Raw genomic sequence first — 7,365 nt, 5'->3', positions numbered from 1 at the left:
CTCTCCTGAGCATTTTTTCATGTAGACACCATAGTGTAGAATTTGGTCATATGGGGACACAAATGTACGTTTACCTGATACTGTTATTTTTCTCCAATGTAGATGTAAGATGTACCAGTTTATACTCCTGTAAGTAATATATGATATCATTTTTGCCCCCTATACCCTTGCTAAAATTTGGAATGAAAAGGAATCTTAATTTCTTACAGTCTAAGGGGCATGCCATAGGATATTGCCTGTGTTTTTTAATTTTCACTATTCTGATTAAGTGTGGTTGAATAGAATCTCTTATGATTATTTGACATCCAGATTCTATCCTTTGTGAATAACTTTTTTACAATCTTAGTATTTTTCACTAGTAACTTTCAAGTTATTTGTTGGAGTTTCTTATATATATATTCTCAGTAAAAGGATTCTCCTCTGCTACTTTGTCTTTTAATTCCCTTTATAGCATCCTTTGATTAAAAGAAATGTAAAATATAGGTGCATTTGTCAATCTTTCCTCTATGATGTGTGTTTTTTATACCTTTTTTGACATTCTTTCCTACCTGAATGTTATAGAGATAATATCCTGTGTTTTAAAAAGAAAACTTAAACAGTTTTTCTTTTCATACTTAGGTCTTTCATCTGTCTAGACTTTGTGTATGGTGGTGGGAGGGAACTAGTTTTCTGTTTGCCTATGGATAGCCAATGATTTACTGACTAATCCCTTCATCCTTTCTCTGGCTTATTATGGCTATCAGAGTATATACAGTTACATGTATTGTGACTTGAATGTTCTTACTGGGGAGCTTCATTTTAGTTTAATAACAACAAACCTGCACTCCTTGATTAGTTCATGAGGTTGTAATATCAGTTTTCTTTATCAGGACATGCATTTATTTCATAACACAAGAACAAAGGAATTTGGGGGCTAAGAAATTTGCTTTAATATTTCTCTTTAAAACCCCCTGCTTCCTTCCTTTCTTCTTCCTCCCCTCCCCTCCTCCCCTTCCCTCCCACTCCCCTTCCCTCCTCCTCCTCCTTCTTTTCCTCCTCCTCCTTCTCCTCCTTCTTTTTGCTAGAGGGCACATTTACTTGCCAGTCAGAAAGAGAGAGAAGTGTGAAGGGATTGTGGGAGGGAGATAGAGGAAGATCATACCACAGTCCCTTCTCCTCCATCTCTTTTTTAGGGATTTTGAGTATGGATGGCACATGTCTGGTGTGTTTTCAAGTTCCTGGGTCTGGGACTGGAACTGCACAGTCAGTTCTGTGGGATCCACTTCAACCACCATGCCACTAGCCGACCCCACATTGTCTTTTGTCAAAAAGAGGAGTTAGTATTTCTTTTTCTTTGTCTTTATTTTCGTTATAGGGTGTATGCACACCAAAGTGAGGGAGGGTGAGAAATCACCCCTTAGGGAGGATAGCCACACTGCAATCCCCCCTCCCTCATTCTCCTATTAGGATTTTTGAGCAGTCATGCACACTCATCCAATGTGTCTTCCAAGTCACCGGGTCGGGACTCAAGCTATGCATTCAACCATGTGAGAATCCAGCCTCCCTAACTGCCACACCACTGGCTGGCCCAAGCAGTTAGCCTTTCTTTACTTCCATACTTTTTTGTGAAATTTAAAATCGACTTATGAAATTATACAGACTCTGTAGGTACATAAAAACCCGTTGGGACTTTGTTTGAAATTACTTAGAACTGATTGGCTAGTGCTGAGAATGTTATCTTTATAATACTGATTTATAAATATAGTAAATACATAAATATGTAGGTTTTACTTACTTATTCATGTATTTTCATATCAGTTATAGGTTGAATTGTGTCCTCCAAAAAGATATATTTAAGTCCTAACCCCCAGAAAATAAACTTTCTTTTTTTTTGGAGGTTTTCGCTATAGGGCGCATGTGCTCGCCAGAAAGACAGAGAGAGACAGACAGACAGAAAGCGAGAAATCACCCCCCAGGGGGGATAGCCATGCCGCAATCCCTTCTCCTCCATTCTCCTCTTGGGATCTTGGGCATGAACGTACACATGCCTGGTGTGAATGCACACATGCCCGGCGTGAGTTTAAGCCTCCAGGTCCAGGACATGAACCGCAGCCGACTACATGCGCGTCCAGCGACATAGCCATTACACTAACTGCTGGTCCCCGGAAAATAAACTAAAAATGTACTAGAAGAAAGTATAGATGAATATATACACTGGGGGATATTTTAGCTTTCCACCAAAGCTAAAATCTTCAAAGGACATAACTGAGCGACTGATTGCCTAATCAGGAAAAACATATAGTCAAAAACACTACAGTTAGTTAACTGATAAAGACTCTGTTGCAAATACAGTCACATTATGGGTTGGAGCTTCTACATAGGCATGGGAGGGGGACACAGTTCTGTCTCTAGTAATAAATATACAGCAAATAAATATAAACAAATGCTTGATTTTTTCCTTTATTATTTTCTAATTTCCTGTCTCTGCAATTTTTCTAGCTTATTGAGATGACCATGTAAGTAATTTGGTTAAAATTTTTATTCTTTTGGATAAACATATTTGAATATATAGTCTTTCTAATAAGTATTGCTTAATTCCAGCTTTCAGATTTTGCTGTGTAGTGTGTTAAGTGCTAAGTAATTCCTGATTTCCTATATGAATTCTTTTTCAGTAACAAGTCCTATATGTCCATGGCCATCGTTATAATGCTCTCAACTTTTTGCCTTTTTAACAAATATATAATGTTCCTCTTTGTCAGCATGTTGGTTTTTATCTGCAGGTTTACTCCATATTTCTATAGATACACTATTTTACTGATGGGTAAAGGGCAAACTGGATAAATGCATTTGTGTATATGAGGCGTGTGACATGGCTTCTGTCTATACTACTGGGGAAACTTTTTTTCAATTGATAAGATTTCTAAACTGTCATTCATCCACCTTTGTGAATGTGAGTTCTAATATCGGAGGAATTAAGTCATTTCATCAGTAGCAAAGGAAATTGATAATAGCATGTGTGTTTTAATAAATTGTATAGCCTAGGTTGTATTGTGGTAACAACTAAGCCCTAAGTCTTAGAAGCTGCAAACAACTAGGGTTTCTTATTATTTATTTAAAAAAAAGCTTATTAACTTATTTCTTCTGAGACACACACACACACATACACACACACACACACACACACACAGACCTCTAACAGGGGTTTCACATCACGGTCTACTCCAAGTCTCAGCCAGTCCAGATCACAGGGATGCATGTGTGGCTGGCTGCTCCAGAGGTTCTGGGATGAGAACCCAGGACCTTTCCCATGTGTCCAGCTGTGTTACCACTGTGCCACCATCTAACCACAACATAGGTTTATTTCTTGATCATGTACATGTCTCTAGAATCTATATGAGTAGAAAGAGGCTAAGAGATAGTGGCTATGAGAGACTCAACCCATTTCCTCCACAATTGCCAGGCAAGGAAAATAGATGGTGGTGCATATTCCAATGTTTCTCAAAGCTCTGTCTACAAGGGGCACTTCTGCTCCTGTTTCATTGGGCAAAGAATTACATAGTCACAACTAATTGTTGGGGGTGGCGAGACTATATTCTTCCCTACCATCTGCCCACAAAGAGACTGTACAATATCAGGGGAGTAACAGTAGTGACCACCGTATACTTAACTGTCCTCTCCAAAGCCTAGTTTTGCTTTTTGTTTGTTTGTTGATTTAAAAAAAATTTCCTTGCAGTTGTATGCGTTATCATAAACCTTTATAGCAACCTTTATTTTCTTAAAAAAATGTAAGTTAATTAGAATTAATTTCACTTAATAAATATTAATTCTCTATGAGGATTTTTTTGTTTAAATGTTTTTACTTTAAGGCATGTACACTCACCAGAGAGAGAGAGAGAGAGAGAGAGAGAGAGAGAGAGACAGACACAGAGAGAGGGAGAGTGAGAAATCACCCCAAAATCCCTTCTCCTCCCAGGACCTTACGCACACACTCACACACACACACACACACACACACACACACACATATGTGCCTGGTATGATTTTGAAGCCATCGGGTCTGGAACTCAAATTGTGATTGGCCATGTGGGAGTCCAGCGACATAACCGCTATGCCATCTGCTGGTCCCAGGATTTTTTTTTTTTAAAGTGTATTTATTTCTTTCATGAGCATGAGAGAGGGTGAGAGAAAGAGTGAGAAGCACCCTAAATGGAGTCTCAGACTACGCCTCCCAGCAACTATACCCTCAGACAGCCAGGATCATGTAAATCTAGAAGTCATTCCTTAGTTTTGGCATTATACATGCTTTGAACTGAGCATCTTAGGAGAATGAACTTCAGTATACACACTGGCTGGTTTCAAAGAAAGAGCACACACAGAATTTTTCAGGAATAACATTTTAAAAGAAAAAGAAGCAGAGCACAGTATGATCCAATATTTAGATCCAAATAATTATTGGTAGCCACCACAAGTTAGGCAGGGAGCCAGGTATTTTTTGCATATACTAGCTAATTCAATTTAATTCCTTATAAAACTAATTTGAGGTGAGTCTTATTTTCTGTAATTTATATATGCAGAAATGGATGCTCAGGGAGAAAAAATGACCTGTCCAAAAACCATTCATCTAGCAAATGACAGTTTTGTTTCAACTCTGTCATTTGTTAATTCAGAGGTGGACTAATATATTGCAATGTGTATGTTTGGAGATTCCATACTATTTGGTTTGGCAGGACTGTCAGAGACACAGATGGTGGCAGGTGATCTGGAGTACTAAGGTTAAGAGGCTAGAGTTTATCATTAGGCAACAAGAGGAAGATTTGTTGAGCCAGGGACGGCATACACTATAGAGCTCTGCTTCAGAAATATTGATCAGCTATTGTCCAGGATGAAGAGAAATGAGGTACACAGGAAGCCTGGAAACCAGTTGAAAGAAAACTGTAAAGACTCAGATAGGTCTGCATGAGTGTGGATGTTGGCAGTAGATATGGAAAACAGTGTTCTATCTCGTGTACAGAACCACTGGGAATTGTCAAGTGAAGTCAGAGTGCCCCTACCCCTACTCCCCTGCACTCCTACTTTGCATCATGGGTTTCTCAAGGACTTATGCCTAGAAACATGCCTGGACCAAAAGCAGAAAAAATGAGGCAACTACTTAAGTGTGACATATGCAAAATTCCTCCTTCAGGAGAAACAAACCAACCTCTTCCCCCTCACTTGTGGGGCCTGACATTTTACCATTGGTAAAGAGTCTTTTACTTAAAAGTGGGACTATTTAGAGATCAGAGGAGAAGAGATAGTGAGAAGTTTCCTTATTACCAGCATTCAGGCAAGCAACATAAAAGTGTAGGGGCAATCTGAAAGGCCACCTTGAGAAATGGGGCATACATGCTCCATCTACAGGGGACAGCAGCTTCTCAGCTCTGGCTAGGGACCCTGAAGTTCTGGATCTGCTAGTTTTTTAACAAAAACTTTTTTTTTTAAAGGGAAAGCTCCCAATTTCAAACTTGCAGCCAGTTTAAATTTCTTATCACTGTGCTTGCTACATGCAGTTCAGTTTGCCACCTCCAAGTCAATGTTAACACCACCTTATCTTTAGTAAAATTGGATACAGAGTAGGTTCGTTTGGACAGCGCCAAGGGTGGATGGAGAAATTTGAGTGTTCAGCATGGACAGCAGGAAGGCCCTGGCCCACATACTGGGTATTTTTGGTGCCTGGGTCTTGAAAAGGTGATGGGCCACTTACCTGGCAATATTTGTTACAACCCTGGCTTCCTGGCTAACCATCCTGTAGCTGAGTTTGTAGTGGAAGGGTGGTGGGGCAAGCTGGTGTTTCTGCTCCAGCTGGCCCCTTCCCATTAACATTACTGTACTGCAGTTGTGCGGTGTTTGAAAAAGCATCCCTAGTTACACAGAATGATTTACAGGACACCAGACTCTGCATTTCAGAGGTCTCCAGTGTACCATAAAAAATATATTATAAAGGAATAATCTTTATCTGAACTACAGCTGCAGTGAAGGAAACTCATGTCCAGCTGAGAGCAGCAGTGAGCTTTTGTTCACTCGGGGAAAAGTCCGTGTTCTTCATCTTATTTGATTAACATTTTTTTCCTCTTTGGCACTAGGTATCTTGTTAATATTTAGACATTATATACATTTTCTTTCAGCCGTTATTCCTATTATGTGATCAAACAAAATTGGAGATTCCAGGCACATCCGTCCTACCGGAAGAGCAGACCCACTGGGCACCCCGCTGCGGCTAGCTTGGTAAACCTGGCTCACCAGAGCCAGCCCCTGGACGAGCGGGGCTGAGCTGTGCTGGACCAGCACCCGTTCCCAGGACGCTGAATTCGCTAGAGTGCTTCATAGATTACCCTGCCTCTCTTTCCCCTACCAGCCTCCCCTTTCCCTCACTTTTCCGAGCAAAAAGCAATCGAAGCATCTAGTTTTGAATCTTCCCAAATTTTCTGGTGCTTATTATTTCTCCCCAAGAGAGGGAGGTGAGGGGTGGGTGGGAATTTCTCTCCAAAGAAAATACTTTTCCCCCCTTGTAATTCAGTGGGTCGGTGCGCAGACTTCCTGCAGCCCAGCTTGTCTCTGCTCACTAGTGTTTGGAGCGATGATGGTCTCAAGTCTTTATTTCAGTCTAGAGAAACCTGAGTTCCGTGGCTGGCAACGTCTCCTTAAGGGGCTTAGGTGTGTACACCTGCGGTTAAGGAGGGGCTTGCCGCCTCTCCTGGGGTAGAAAGTGTTGTCACCCAGTGGTGGGACAGAGGAAAAACTCTGGGGCTGGGAAACCCCGGGGCTTTTTGTCAAAGCTCCACCCATCTGGAGCTCCCAGATAAGATGGGGAGGCTGGAAAGATGGAAGTTGAGATGGAAAAGCTTTCTGGAGCACGAGTCATTCCTGGACTAAAGGCAGGACAATACCTAGGGTGAAAAAAGGAGAATCACGACGGACTGACTCTGCTTAGAGTCTGGGGGGAAAGTGGAAGCCAAAGCTAGCATCTGCCGGTCCCCCGCTGCCCGATGCGCGGCACCGGAGGCTGGCGTTGGACTCTACGCGCCTAAAAGTATTGGGAAAGGGCTAGCGAACACTGCGACCCAAGATCTCATGGGAGGGGTAGCACAGGAGGTCGCGCGGGCAACACCTCGAGTGCGTGTGCGTTGGGTGGCTGAGGGGTGGGGGCACGATCTCGGCTCTGCCGAGTGCCCCAGCCCTATCGTACGCCTCCGCTCCCGCGCCCCCCTTCGCAGGAGCGCGCGAAGCGCACCCCCTTCCCTCGGCGGCGCGGGGCGCGCTCCCGGCCAGGTCCTCCTCCCCTCAGCGCCTCTCCTCTCTCCCGGCAGAAAGTTAGCAGCGGGGAAGGAACTCGGGGCTGCAACAGCGCGC

The sequence above is a fragment of the Tupaia chinensis genome, unplaced genomic scaffold, assembly GCF_000334495.1.
Source record: "Tupaia chinensis unplaced genomic scaffold, TupChi_1.0 Scaffold000231_2, whole genome shotgun sequence".
In the NCBI taxonomy this organism is placed as follows: domain Eukaryota; kingdom Metazoa; phylum Chordata; class Mammalia; order Scandentia; family Tupaiidae; genus Tupaia; species Tupaia belangeri.
The sequence above is the reverse complement of the archived record's forward strand: the minus strand, read 5'-3'. Positions refer to the sequence as shown.